The sequence below is a fragment of the Populus nigra genome, chromosome 1 (assembly GCF_951802175.1).
Source record: "Populus nigra chromosome 1, ddPopNigr1.1, whole genome shotgun sequence".
Taxonomy (NCBI): Eukaryota; Viridiplantae; Streptophyta; class Magnoliopsida; order Malpighiales; family Salicaceae; genus Populus; species Populus nigra.
Window position 1 is genome coordinate 22981757 of NC_084852.1, and position 17104 is coordinate 22998860.

Sequence of the window (17104 nt, forward strand, 5' to 3'; positions counted from 1 at the left end):
GATTAATAGTTTTTTATTCACCACTCATAATAAATCAATCAGTGCTTTTATTTTTCGTTTTGTGATGATGGGGTGCTAGATGCTAAGAACTGACTGAACCGATGGAGAGGTTTTAGCATACCTCCTAATTAAGATAGGATTTGATGGTCCATAAATTAAACTGACTTGTAGCGTCTCTATAAGAAGATTTCTAATTGTGGTTACACCTAATAAACCATAGGATTAAATGGTCCCTGGACTCAAGTCGCATTGGTCTAGGATAGTTACCAGACCCAAGTTGCTTGGGTCTGGGATGTTTACCAGACTTAAATTACTTGAGTCGGACATGACCACCAGACCCAAGTCGCATGGATCTGGCATTTAAAATTCTTTTAAATCATTTATTGCTTTAAAATATTTATTGTTTTTCCTACATATACTGACTTTATTATTGGAGGGTCTTTATATCCTCCTAATTGGAATTGTTTTTACATGTACTCAAGCTTTTACTATAAGTATGGAATTCCTTAAACTAAAGAGAAGAAATCAAAGTACTTGAAAATATTGATTAACCACAATCTCAAATACTAAATAACTTGTTATTTATATATTTTGGATTTTAAAACATCATCAAATATATATAGTTTAACACCACATTTTTAAAGTGAAAGAAAAGAATAATATTGGAGAACCCTAATGATAGTTATCTAGAGAAAGAGAAATATATACATGAAGGCCATTCCTTATGTCGTTGTTTGGAGTTCTTGAAATTGAATTCAATACTTTTTTATTGATTAATACTTTTTTATTTACCATGCACTCATAATAAATCAATTAGTGCTTTTCATTTTCGTTTTGTGATGAGGATGGGGTGCTAGATGCTAAGAACTGACTGAACCGATGGAGAGGTTTTAGCATACCTCCTAATTAAGATAGGATTTGATGGTCCATAAATTAAACTGACTTGTAGCGTCTCTATAAGAAGATTTCTAATTGTGGTTACACCTAATAAACCATAGGATTAAATGGTCCCTAGACTCAAGTCGCATTGGTCTAGGATAGTTACCAGACCCAAGTTGCTTGGGTCTGGGATGTTTACAATAGTAAATATATAAAAAAAATCCAATAATTGATACAGACAAATGTTAATTAAGGCCGGTTGAACTAAGGAAAATATAATTAAGAGACACATAACTCATTTGCTATCCTAAAGATCAAGGTTTAAGAGAGGGGATGACCCATATATGCATTAGATATCGTATTCAGAAGATACGGGTTAATTAATATTGATGAGTCAACATATTCGGTTAAGATTTTTATAAATAGAAAAAATCTTAATCAAATAAAAAAATAGGTCTGGAAAACAAGTCAGATTTAAAAAACTTGAACTTGATAATCAACTAAGCTCAATATAACCTAGGTGTGGCAAACAAGCCAGACCCAAAGTACTTGGGTTTGAAATTCAATCAAACTCAAGATAACGTGAGTCTAGAAAACATTAAAGATCCAATGACTTTGCACTTGATAATTAATCGAGTCTAAAATAGCGTGAGTGTGACAAATATACAAGATCCAAAAAGTTTGGACTTGGCATTTAGCTAGAGAAGTATATATATTAAGGCGATTCCTTATCTTGCTGTTTGGAGCTCTTGGAATTCAATTCAATTTTAAGGGTTAAATCAATTTTTGTGTTTAGAGTTTTTTTATGGTATTAATAAAAAAAAATAAGCAAAAACAAATTGATACAGTAATTTCAAATAAAAAATATCATTTTAAAAATACCTTTAAAATTTATCTATAAAACTTAACACATGGTTCACTAAAACCCCAACAACAACAACAAGACAAAGTTTTTCATTCTATAAAGTCACATTAAAAAAGAAATAAGATTCAATTTTAAAAACTTGACAAATTATATTGATTAATACTTTTTTATTCACCATGCACTCATAATAAATCAATTAGTGCTTTTCATTTTCGTTTTGTGATGAGGATGGGGTGCTAGATGCTAAGAACTGACTGAACCGATGGAGAGGTTTAAGCATACCTCCTAATTAAGATAGGATTAGATGGTCCACTAAATTAAACTGACTTGTAGCGTCTCTATAAGAAGATTTCTAATTGTGGTTACACCTAATAAACCATAGGATTAAATGGTCCCTTCAATTAAAAAGTCCACTAAAATTACAGTTATGCTATGTTAATTACCCAAAGGGTACAACCCCTAGCTATGATTATTGTTCCATTAGATAGGCCTCCTTAATTGCCGAAATACACAGGGGATCAACTCGTCTTTATACACTAAAAGCACAACTATAAAAGCAAATCTTCACGTCCATTCCTTGTTCAGAAGCTAATTAGCGAGAGCAAGTGTGATTATCGGGAAGAGTTTGAAAGGATGGCGTCACCATCTCGGCGTCATCTTGTGCATGCCATGGTTTTCGGCTTACTAGCAATTAACGCGGCGGCCAATATTTATGATAATGAGGAACCTCTTAGGCCACCTCATGATCACGAAGACCCACCATTACCATATAATCATAAAAACTCTGTATTTCTGCCATCAGGATTTCTTAATCGAGGAACGCCGCCGCCGCCTCGATCACCACCACCTCCAAATAAGAAGAAAACGCAGTCACCTCCACCACGAGCAAAATCTCCACCCCCGCCACCACAAGCAAAGTCTCCACCCCCGCCACCATCAGGAAAGTCTCCACCATTGCCATCAGCTTCACCTCCGACCTCATCTTCAGCTCCCATTTTACCTCCATTTCCTTCTAAAATTTCTCCAGTTACACCCCCTTCAAAAGTTCCACCATCCCCGTTTTCGGCTTCCAATTTATCTCCATCTCCTCCTTATACTTCACCAGCATCCCCTCCGAGAATTTCCCCCATTCCATCCCCTTCCCCATCCCCAACTCCTAATTTATCTCCTTCACACCCTTATACTCCCCCGACATCCTCTCCAAAAGTTTCACCATCCCCATCCCCAACTCCCAATTTATCTCCATCACATCCTTATACTCCCCCGACATCCCCTCCAAGAATTTCACCCATTCCATCACTGTCCCTAACTCCCAATTTATCTCCATTACATCCTTATACTCCCCCGACATCCTCTCCAAAAGTTTCACCATTTCCATCACCATCTCCAACTCCCAATTTATCTCCATCACATCCTTATACTCCCCCCACATCCTCTCCAAGAAATTCACCCATTCCATCATCATCCCCATCCCCATCCCCAACTCCGAATTTATCTCCATCACATCCTTATACTCTCCCAACATCCTCTCCAAAAGTTTCACCATCCCCATCCCCAACTCCCAATTTATCTCCATCACATCCTTATACTCCCCCGACATTCCCTCCAAAAATTTCACCCATTCCATCACCTTCTTATACTTATCCTCCACCCCCTACACCTATCCTCAAATCTCCACCTCCTCCGAGGTTTACACTTCCTCCCTTGTTTCACTTTAAATCGCCGCCACCTCCATCTCCTTCCCCCCCTCCACCTTTCCTCAAATCTCCACCTCCTCCGAGGTTTACACTTCCTCCCTTGTTTCACTTTAAATCCCCGCTACGTCCATCTCCTTCTCCTCCTCCACATATCCTTAGATTCCCACCTCCTCTGAGGTTTACACTTCCCCCCTTCTTTCACTTTAAATCTAAATCACCGCCTTCTCTATCTCCATCACCTCCTTCATCTAATAATTAACCTCCACCTCGTTCAAAAATATCTATCAAAATTGGTCAGTTCTTTAAACTTTCTTTGTAATAGATTGTTCATTTCGATAACATGGTTCTTTTTTTATTTATTTACCAATATTTAATCTCTAATTGTGTTTTTTTTTCAGATTATATATGGTTAATGATGGCAGTGGGTTTCTTCGAAGAGACTTACATATTATATAATGCATGTATTGAAAATGTAATCAGTTGAAGGAAAGTCGATTGTGCTCCATCAATCATGCCAGAATAATATCATGGAAAATTAGTTATTGTAATAATATGGAGGAAAATATTATGTTTGTTGAAAAGCATTATAATACTAAATGAATGTCTTTTATTACGATAATAACTTCTTTTTTATAATTCTTATCGTTAAACTTTGTACTCGTCTAATTTCTTTAGAGAAAAACAGTAAAAGAGAATTTAGATATCAGGACAATGTTTACCTATATACATTGAAGACTTTCCCCACGTGAAAATCTCAATTATTTGGACTTCCAGGTCTACAAACTTGATTATAATTACTTTGATACATAATTAGCGATGTGATTATCGGGAAGAGTTTGAAAGGATGGCGTCACCATCTCGACGTCATCTTGTGCATGCCATGGTTTTCGGCTTACTAGCAATTAACGCGACGGCCAATATTTATGATAATGAGGAACCTCCTAGTCCACCTCATGGTCATGAAGATCCACCATTACCATATAATCATAAAAACTCTGCATTTCAGCCATCAGGACTTCTGAATCGAGGAACACCGTCGCCCCCTCGATCACCACCACCTCCAAATAAAAAGAAAATGCCCCCACCACCTCCAAAAATTCATCACCTTTCGGCCGCCGCCACGAGCAAAATCTCCACCACCACCACCACCAGAAAACTCTGCACCATTGCCATCAGCTTCACCTCCGACCCCATCTTCAGCTCCCATTTTACCTCCATTGCCTTCTTATATTTCTCCAGTTACATGCCCTTCCAAAGTTCCACCAATTCCATCCCCATCCCCATCCCCATCCCCGGCTTCAAATTGATTTCCATCTCCTCCTTATGTTGGGGATTCTGACACCCCCATGCACGAACCGGTGATGTACTGATAGTTGCTCAAAGGAGGTTAAGTACACTGGGACACAATATTTAACGTGGTTCGGCAAAACCGCCTACATCCACGGGAGAGAGTCCATATTATTTAGAGATAGAGAAAGGATTACAACACAATACATGGAGGAGGAGGATCACTTCACTCAAACTCTCATAGCTGCTCTTGCAGCTGCTACAATGGCAGCAAGGCTGCTGCCATTACAACCCTTCACTTTCTCTCTACACTCTTCACATTCTCACCACTCTCATCTCACATTTTTGCTCTCTAAAATCATGCCTCTTTTATAGGCATCCATGGTGCTGCTCTACTTGTTCTTTTGTCAACAATGGTGGCTGCCAACTCCTACTCTTATTCAACAAAGGTGGCTGCCAACTCCAGCTCTTCTTCAACAATGGTGGCTGCCAATAGTCAATGGTTGGTGCTGTCCATTTGCTGCACATGCAATGGCAACAAACCCAATACCTTATACTTCACCAGCATCCCCTTTAAGAATTTCACCCATTCCATCACCATCCCCATTCTCATCTCCTAATTTATCTCAATCACATCCTCATACTCCTCTGACATCCCCTTCAAAAGTTTCACCATTTCCATAACTATTCCATCCCCGCGTCTCAATTTATCTCTATCCCCTTCTTATACTTCACTAAAAGTCTCACCAATTTCACCACTATCCGCATCCCCAACTCCTAATTTATCTCCATCACATTCTCATAATCCTATGACATCCTCTCCAAAAGTTTCACCATTTCCATCACTATCCCCATCCTAGCATCCCAATTTATCTCCATCGCCTTCTTATACTTCTCCTAAAATCTCACAAATTTCACATCTATCCTCATCCCCGAATCCCAATTTATCTCCATCACATCCTTATACTTCCTCGATACCCCATCCAAAAGTTTCACCATTTCCATCACTATCCCTATCCCCAACTCCTAATTTATCTCCATCACATCCTTATACTCCTCCGACATACCCTCCAAAAATTTCACCATTTCCATCACCTCCTTATACTTCTCCTTTACCCCCTCCACATAACCTCAATTCTCCACCTCCTCCGAGGTTTACACTTCCTCCCTTCTTCCCTTTTAAATCCCCGCCACCTCCATCTCCTTCTCCCCCTCCACATATCCTCAATTCTCCACCTCCTCCGAGGTTTACACTTCCTCCCTTATTTCATTATAAATCTCCGCCACCTCCATCTCCTTCTTCCCCTCCATATATCCTCAATTCTCCACCTCCTTCGAGGTTTACACTTCCTCCCTTCTTCCCTTTTAAATCCCCGCCACCTCCATCTCCTTCTCCCCCTCCACATATCCTCAATTCTCCACCTCCTTCGAGGTTTACACTTCCTCCCTTATTTCATTATAAATCTCCGCCACCTCCATCTCCTTCTCCCCCTCCATATATCCTCCAATCTCCACCTCCTGAGGTTTACACTTCCTCCCTTCTTTCCCTTTAAATCCCCGTCACCTCCATCTCCTTCTCCCTCTCCACCTATCCTCAAATCTCCACCTCCTATGAGGTTTACATTTCCTCCCTTCTTCCCCTTTAAATCCCCGCCACCTCCATCTCCTTCACCCCCTCCACATATCCTTAAATCTCTACCTCCTGCATGGTTCTTTTTGCCTTTCTTTTTCTTTAAATCCCCGCCTCCTCTATCTCCATCACCTCCTTCATCCAATAATTAACCTCTGCCTAATTCAAAAATATCTTACAAAATTGGTTAGTTCTTTTAACTTTCTTTTTAATAGATTGTTTATTTCAATAACATGGTTCTTTTTGTAATTTATTTCGTTACCAATATTAATCTCTAATTGTTTTTTTTTCTCAGATTATATATGGTTAATGATAGAGTGAGTTTCTTCGAAGAGACTACATATTAGATAATGCATGTATTGATAATGTAATCAATTGAAGGAAAGTGGACTGTATCAGTCATGCCAAAATAATATCATACAACATTAGTTATTGTAATAATATATGGATAATACTAAATGAATGTCTTTTATTACGATAATTACTTCTTTTTTACAATTCATATCTTAAACTTTTTACTCGTCTAATTTCTTTGGAGAAAAACAGTAAAAGATAATTTAGATATCAGGACAATGTTTACTTATATACATTGAAGACTTTCCCCACGTGAAAAGCTCCATTATTTAGACTTCCAAGTCTACAAACTTGATTATAATTATTTTGATATATAATTAACAGTGTGTATAACATATGGTCCCTTGATTATAATAATTTTTATATATTTTTAACTGTGGGCATAGACTATCTATGAGAAGAATGAGGGTTTTTTTTTAATTTTATCATTCAGTATTGGGTTGATTGATGATAAATTAATTTTGGCATTTTCTATGATATAATAAAAAAATAATTTGACCCGGTGGAGTCCTTAACCTGAATCATAGGGTTGATAGACTGACTAAATATCAATTAAAAAGTTAGGTAGGGATTTTTCAAGTTTAAATTATTATACCGAGTTTAATAACAATGTTGTCAAGTTTTTAACGATCTAAATGTGTCTTTTTATGTTTAAACCCATAGCAAAAATGCAAGCAGGTTAAACTAGTTAGAACTAATTAAACTATCTAAAAAGAAGATTAATGAGACACATTTTAGGTTACTAACTTTGAATTGATACTAAATTACAATGCAAGAGAGTTGAATTCTCTTTTTAATACAATTCTTTCAAAAAAAATTCATGAAGTTCTTATAATATCGCTTATTGTAAGAAAAGAAATCGTTCAAACAAATTGTAAATGAATAAAAGCATCACAACAAGAAGAAGAAACAATGAGAAGAAAAGCTTTGGTGGTAATAAGTCAATATTTTTTATATATTTTTTTATTGCTTGAAAAAACCTAAGACGACGTAGCTCTAACAACATGCAAGACCCAATACACTTGGGTTCGACAATTAGCTGAACTCAAAGTAATGTGGGCCTAATAATATGCCATACCCAACACATTTGGATTCATGAATCAGCTGCACTCAAGGCAACATGGACCTGATGAAATGCCAAACCTAAGACTCTTAGATTCAATAATTACTTGAGTCCAAGGCAACATGAGCCTAGTGAAATGTGAAACCCAAGAAACTTGGGTTTAACAATCAGCTAAAGAACCTAAGGCAACATAAGCTTGGCGAAATGCCAGTCTCAAGAAACTTGGATTCAGCAATCAGCTAAATTCAAGATAACATGGGTCTGACAGTTTGCAAGACTCAACACACTTAGGTTCAGCAATCAGCTAAACCCAAGGTGACATAGACTTGACAAAATACCAGACTCAATACTCTTGGGTTTAGTTATTAGTCGAATGCAAGGTAACTTGAGTATGGCAGTATGTCAGATCCAGATGCTTAATTAAACAAAAGGTGCTACAGATTAGATAAATCGTCACACCTTTTTTATTTTTTATCTAAGTTGGGCTACATCTCAAGTCTTAAGTGTCCAGGGGTAAGGAGTCCTACTTTTAGAATGGTTATATGATTTATTCATATCAAATGTAATGATCTCTCTGTATTTATAGATGTACAAAAAGTCACTTAGGGAGTCCACCACACGTATCATCTCATTAATAATGTGTAAGAGATATTTGTTTCTCATTAATAGTGTGTAAGGGATATTTGTCTCTCATTAATGCTACAGAAAGCAAATAACTTTTTAGTCTTTCTCTTCTCTGAAGACAACAAGGTTTAAGATTTATAAATACCTCTTGAACCATCCAGGTAAGAGGTTCAGAACTTTTTCAACTCTAAATAGCTTGCATATACTTCGGAGCATTAATCATTCTAAAATACAAGAACAAACACTTTTGTTCTTGAAACTTAATGCTCTTTTGAATTATTTATTGCTTTTCCCATAAAATTATTGACTTTGTTTTTACAGGTACTTAGGTTTTTATAATTAGTTTGGTACTTTTTAAGCTAAGGAGAAGATAATTATATTCTTAAACACCTTGATCAACCACTATCCAAATACTAAATAACTTATTGCTTGAATATTCTGGATTTTGAGACATCACTAGATTAGATCAAACAAGTTTTAATTGAGGTGCTCCAATCTAATCAAGCTAACTCTTTAATTATTTTAATATCAGAGTTAAAATATGAATAACTAAATTTTCAAATCAATATATTGAATTTATATAGGATTTGATAGCTATTTAAATAGAACCATAAGTAGAAAGTTATAATTAATAAGGTTTTGATTGTATTAGATAGTACGTTTTAACTGAAACATGTGAAATTAATCGAATCAATTCCTTAACCATTTTGATAGCTATATAAATAAAACCAAAAGTAGAAAATTACAACAAAAGGTTAGCAACCCAAATCATGTCAAGACAAGCAATTCCTAAAGCAAAAGGAATCAAAATAATGAATCCTAATATAATTGGATAAACAATGATTTGCTAACCAAAAGGAGTTAGATGTGATTAATTAAAATTAGATAGCTATTATGTATTCGATAACTTATTTTAGAAAACAAAATTGAACTCCTAATTACTAGAGTTAATTTGTTTATGTAATAAAAAAAGATTACAATTCCATTGTATATTTGAAAAATATAAATGAATAAAAAAAATTAGTAAGTAAACTATCAGAAAATCAACGAATACAAACAGAAACAGTGACGGATTTTTTTTGTCAGTATTTTGTGGTGATTTTTACCTACCAAATTGTTTATATAGCTAACTTCATCAGAAAACACCAACAGAAATATGTCATCGATATATACTAAGGGAATCCCAGTCGGAATAGAAAGAATAAAAAAAAATCAAATAGTTCGATGATGTGTAAGTTTTTACAGACGTCGTTACCGATGAAATTACACACTACTAAAAAATGTAGTAATTAGCAACGGACAACTCCATTGCAAATAAAACTAAAATCCGTTGCTAAAACAATTTAGCAACAAAATCAGCAACGACAAAAATCAAATGCAGATTTGTCGTTGCTGATTTTTTAGCAACGGATTTTCCATTGCAAAATTAGCAACGGATTCTCCATTGCTCATTTTAGCAACGGATTTATCTGTTGCTAGTTTTGTAAATCAGCAATGGATTCTCCGTTGCTAATTGATGCATTAGTTACAATCACCAACGGAGAATCCGTTGGTGATTATATTATTTTTTATTAAATTAATTTTTATTTATTTATTAAAATGACTTTTAATTTATTTAATTTATTATTTATGGATATTTTAAAAGTTGTAGAATATATATAACCAACATAAATTAATATTAAAAATAATTGTATCATTAATAAAAAAAATAGAATAAAAATAATATTCATATTATAAAAATTTAGTTAAACTTGCATTAATACAATTAAGTTCAAGTACAATAAAAAAAAAACAACAAAAGATACAATCATGGTGTTGGTTGCGAAGACGAACTATGATATTGTGGATCGACACAAGATTGATCAGGATATAAAGGTCGAGGTGTAGGTTGAAAGATTGGTTGAGATGTGGGACCTATAGGTGTCATTATCTAAGGAGTCATAGGTGGCAGTATTGATGGAGTCAAAGGTGGTGGCATACCTTGGTCAATATTTGATGTCCCACCATGGTATCCAAGATTGTTCACAAGATATTCTTTCATGGAATCCATCTGCCGTTTCATTTCAAGAATAAAATCATCTTTTTTCTTTATCTCTTCTTCTTTATCCTTTATCTCCTTTTGCAATGCTCGATATGATGAACTGAGATATGATGACTCCACCGAGTAGGAATGTGATGAAGAGCTTGTACTAACTATAGATTTTGGCATACGAGGTGCACCATATACCCTACCCTTTGTAACTCCTCCTGAAGCCACACACCAAGCTGCTCCATCAAATGAAGGATGATTTTCCTGATTAGTTCCATACTTTGAAATCATCTCCATTTTATAATTTTCCTACAAATAAAATACATGCAATAATAAATTCATTTCAATGTTAAATAATACTTAGGTTATATTAAGAAATAATCAAATAAAAATACATACAACCACTTTTTTAGACTTGTTGTCGATGAAGCTACCAGACTGCTTAGTACTTTAATGCAAAGCTGAAAAGACATCATCCCATGGAAGTTCTTTTCCACCAGCTTCCTCTTACTTTCAAGATTAATAAATATTATAAAAGATAAATATACAAATTTTAATTTATTATCTTAAGCATTAAAAAAAAATCCTTACCATGTTAGCTCGATATGATGCAAATGACATTGTTCTTCCAGAATGAGTGCTTATTTTGCCATCTGTTTTGGTTAATCGATTCCTCCTAGCAGATTCAGACCTCCTTTGAAATTCATGGGTGGACCAAACATCTTTGATCATTTTATTCCAGTCATCATTGTTTATCCAGGCAGGACCTTTATCAAGGCAATCTATAATATTTGTAGTGTTTTCTTTTGACATGGCTTTCTTGCGAGCTCGTATCAATTGTTGATTCCAAGCTATCCTAGCCTTATCTTCCTAAATATTACGAACAATCGACTCATCTTCCTTAGGAAAGGAATATTTTTTCTACCAAATAATATATATACCAAGTAAAAAGAGTGCACATAATTTCAAATTATATAAATAATTAATCATATTGTGTTATCTTGTTCAGAATTTGCAAGATGATGTAATAACTAAAGAAATTAAATGATATTAAAGAGTAAACAAGAAATAAGAACAAATTATAACACAAATCAGTCATAGCTATTTAGTTGATAATTTTCATAATGCTACATTAAAGTGATCAAAATTGAAAAGAATATTATGGCAATTAGTGTTGGTTCTTACGTTAAACTCTTTAAAGAGTTCATCTCTGCACATTGAATCTACTTTTTCCTAAGAGTAATATGCTCCCTTAAAATTGGACCTCAAAATATCTCTGATTGCACGTCCACATGATGTGTTATTGAACCTGAAAATATATAATAACAAACTTATATTAAACAAATAATTACACAATAATAAGTAATTTTTTCATACCTGAAAATATAACCTTAATAAGTTTGTTTTTAAAAGTTTGAACTTACTCTGTTGTTCCATACAAACAAAGCTCTTTTTTTCTTGTTATTGGATCTATTGGCGTGTCAAAACCTTTCCTTTTAACACTTTGATCATAGTTGTATGGAGAAGATGTTGAACTGTGATATGATGGAACACCATCTTGATCCTCATAACATACACCTCTCTCATGACTATCGTTTCCCTCATCTTCATCTCTAATGTTCACATCATCATCATTACCATCATCACCATCAACTCTCCCATAACTCCTATATAAATTATGTCCTCCATAAACAAGTTGGTTATCTCGAGAGAAACCTCCTTGAGTTTGAAGCAAATCTTGGAAACAAAAGCCCTCACAATATTGATATGCATCAACCTCCTGTAATCATGTTGAGGAGGATGTGTACTCCCCAAAGTAGGTATATAATACTCATTTACGTTCTGATACACAAGTTGATGAAATGTGGATCCTTTGTTATTATGCCTTGTTGTAGTTTGAAATGATTTGGATGAAGTGGACCTATCACTCTTTGATGTGGACCTGTCACTCCTAGAATCTAATATGGATCCTCGTCGAGGCATGCTAAAAACCAGAAAAAATATATACATTATCATATGAATATATATAACATAACAATAAATTAGCTCATAGTTAAACTATTAGGAACAAAAAATTCACAGATATTTTTCCAAGACTGCCATAACTAGAATGAAAACAAAATGTTAAATCTCATTTTTTTCCCAATTCATTACAAGCAATATCCAGTTTATGATGTTCAAAATCAGTATGGATTGTCCATTAATAGCCATCACTCCGAAAAATATTATACTTCAAATAAAATAATTACTGTAACAAAACCAAATATATAAATAACATCAAGACAATTTCATTAAGCATTCCTTGCAATGATAAAAATCAGCCATGAAGTTTAAATTGTCAAAAGCCAATTAACACAAACAATAATAAAAATAAAAATCTAAATAATTAATTAAGCAGAAATCAAAATTTATGAGTATGCTTACCTTAATGTTTGTTCCTATAAATCAAAACATTGAGTAGGAAGAACCCTTTCATTCATGCTTCAACATCTATAAGCAAGAAAACAAATCACAAAATAAAATATAACATCAGAATCACAATTTAAATATTGATACTTGAAAGGTTAGAAATGGTTTCAAAGGTCAATTAAAATGATATATGTAATGGGATGCATAACACACACTTGAATAAAATAATAAAGAAAAAACATTGAAAGCCTAAATATTGTCAAATAATATGAAATCATCCATACATATAATAAAGATAATTCATTACATATACTACGAAATATAATTAACTTGTGCTACTCATTATTATCATCACTCTTAACCATCACCACCATAACAATCATCCTCATCCTCATCATCATCTTCTTCTTCTTCACCATCACCATCACTATCACCATCACCATCATCTTCTTCTTCTTCTTCATCTTTGTTTCCCTAATTTATGTCAAGTTGAAGCAATTCATGTTGCCTGATTTCTTCATAATAAGATGATTTATTTGGATCATCAAGTGTTTGAGTAGGAAGGACACGACATGGTTGAGAAATCTCATCTGATTGATCAACATCAAATGATCTCACATTGTTGGCATCTTCAATAAATTCACCCATGTCAACATTATAACGACTTCTAGCAGTTGTCTTAATAACTGTCCATCATTCAGATGATTTATTACCAGGTGGATATGTATAGTAGACTTGTTGACATTGTTGTGCTAACACAAAATCTTCATTTCCGTGTAGTCGAGATGTATGCTTGATTTCAACCAAACCATTCGAAGGATGCACTCTAATCCCTCGTTTTGTATCATACCAATTACATTTAAACATAAATAACTTGCACTTACTCCCCAAGTATTTTAGCCGAACAACTTCTTTAAGCATTCCATAATAATCACGTTCATTATCATCATAGCAACTTCCTTTCACACAAACTCCACTATTCATTGTCTTTTTAAAACGACTATAACGTTGAGTATGAAATTTAAAACCATTCACATAATACCCATTATAAAATTTCACTGAAGTTGAAGGGCCCATAACAAGTCCAAAGAGCTGATTTTCAATTCCGTTAGATTGGTATTCCACCTAGCATAATAATTAACTCCATAAGAAATAATGATTTAAAAGAGATTAATAATATTTTTAAAGTAACTAATTGACATAAAATATAAATTAATTTTATTAAAATACTTACATTATTTTTTAACCAAATTGGAAAGATCGCTTCGCATAATTTTTCAATTTCACCGTCACTCGCATGTGGTTGTTGTGACTTTAGCTCTTGATGACATTGCCTAAAATTTTAAAATGTTAAAGTTAATAATAAATTATTATAAATTTATTACAAAATAATATTTCATACTTACTCTAAATAAGGCTTCAGTTCTTGATAATTGAATATCACATAGTTATGCGTAATTTGCATTTCAGCATGTGACAACTACCTTCTATAAAATCTTTTGGATAATTTTTTCCCTGGATAGGAAAAAATAGAGAGACATCCATCTACACTTTTAAGGCCACCATCATCATTCCATGGAACTCGATTCCAAATTGTTTGCACGTCATCATCAAAATAATGGGATGCAAGATTGGTAATTTCATCAATCAAGTATGCTTCACATATGGAACCCTCAACTTTAGCTTTATTGGTCACTTTCTTCTTCAAATAAAACATATACCTATATCATTTCTGTCAATTAGTTTATTTTTAAAAAATAAAAAGTGAACAAAATTAACATAGTATGAAAACATACCGTTCAAATGGATACATCCATCAATATTGAACTGGTCCACCAACTTTTGCCTCGTAAGGTAGATGTATCGTCAAGTGTTCCATGGAGTCAAAGAAGGATGGAGGAAAAATCCTTTCAAGTTTGCAAATTATTTCAATTATATTCATCTGCATTAACTCCATGTGTGGGGCATTTAAATTTGTTGAACAAATATCTCGAAAAAATACAGACAGTTCAATTAATGCCTCCCACAGTGGCCTAGGTAAGTAAGGTCGGAAAGTGGTTGGAAGAAGTTTTTGAATGAAGACATGACAATCATGCCTCTTCATCCCTGAAACCTTACATTGTGCCTCTTTCACACATCGTGAAATGCTTGAAGCATAACCATCAAGAAATGATAATTCCTTCATCCATGACAAAACTTCTTGTTGTTGTTTCTTGTGTAAACAATAAGTGCCTTTAGGTTTGTAAACCCGATCACTCATATCTTGTTGCAAATGTAAATTTGGCTTCTGACAATACAATTGAATATCCAACCTAGCCTTTAAATTGTCCTTGCTTCTATTAGGACAATCCATTACTGTATAAAAAATATTGTCAAAGACATTTTTCTCAATATCCATGACATCAAGATTATGACGAATCAAATTTGTATGCCAATATGGAAGCTCCCAGAAAATGCTCTTCTTCACCCAATTGTGTTTAACACCAAAGCCAGGAATTTTATCATTATATGATGAACCTCTATTATATCCCTCAGTATACTTGGACACTTTGTTTAACATTTCCAAACCAGATGGACGAGGTAAAGGAGGGAGCCTTTCAATTACTCCTTTCAAAAACTTATCAGATTGATATCTATATGGGTGGTTCATGGGTAGGAATCGTCGATGACAATCAAAAAATGTAGTTTTCCCTCCATTTTTTAATCTAAAAGCCTTACTATGCTCCATACAATAAGGACAAGACAGATTTCCATGAGTACTCCACCCCGATAACATGCCATATGCTAAAAAGTCACTAATGGTCCACATCGAAGCTGCCCTTAATTGAAAATTTTCCTTTCTGTATACATCATATGTTTCAACACCAACAAACCACAAATTCTTTAACTCATCAATCAAATGTCTTAGGAAAACATCAAGTTTTTTACCCGGATTCTTTGGCCCAGGAATCATCATTGTCAAAAACATGAATGGTCTAGTCATGCACTTCCACGGAGGCAAATTATAAACATTCACAATTACTGGCCATCAAGAGTATGTATTTGAAGCCATGTCAAATGGATAAAACCCATCAGTGCACAACCCTAACCGAATATTTCTCGGATCTAATGCAAAGCTTAAGTGGACACGATTAAACTCCTTCCATGCCTCCCCATCAGATGGGTGCACCATAACCCCATTATCTGACTTATGAAAATGATGCCATGTCATATCTTTGGCATGATATGGAGACATGAACAGTCTCTGAAGCCTTGGTGTTAAGGGAAAGTATCAGAGTTGCTTCTCCGCCTTATTAGAACCTTTACTAGTTAGATTTCTAGGTTTGTATCGTGAACTTCCACAAAAATCACAATTTATTTTCATTGCATCTGCCCCATAGTATAGCATACAGTAATTAGGACACACATCATATTTCTCATAACCAAGTCCAAGTGGCCGCATAAATTTCTTGGCATCATAAAAATTTGAAACCAAATTTTCATCATTAGGCATGCAACTTTTTGTAAAATCAATAAAATTGTTGAAGGCATTCTGAGTCAAATTTAAAGTTGACTTCATATTAAGCAATTGTACACAAGCAGATAATTTGGATTGCTTGGTACACCCATCCCACAACGGCTCCTCCGTAGCTTTCAAAAGCTTAAAAAATTTAGTTGCCTCTGAATTTGGAATTTCCCCTGCTACCACAGGACTAGACACATTATCATTATAGAATGCATCACCAACCCCCATTGCATCCATAACCAGATTCCTATATGGATTCTCTAGACAAACATCATTCACAACATGACTCATTCCAATCGATGAAGGTCCAGCCAATATTGGTTCTGCGACATAAGGCTCCCCATGTACAGTCCAATTTTCATAACAAAGTAAAAAACTTTTTGTCAATAGATGTTTACAAACATCATCTTCCTTTAAAAACATTTGATTTTTACACCTCACACAAGGACATCTAATTTTTCCCCCAGATATATTTTTATCAATTGAAAATGCAAAATTGATAAATCTTCTAACACCGGTAATGTATTCAGGACAAAGGTGACCATCCATAAGACAACGATACATCCACGATCGATCAACCATGTTAATTTAATTAACATGACAACACCAATAAGCATTTTTAGAAATGAGCGTACTTCTTTAACTACTAGTACTTAAACAATCCTTTAAAATAAAATATGTACCACATAAATAAACTTTAATTATTTGTCCAGCTCACACATATATCAAGCTAAAAAATGTTAATGATAGGATATATGCACA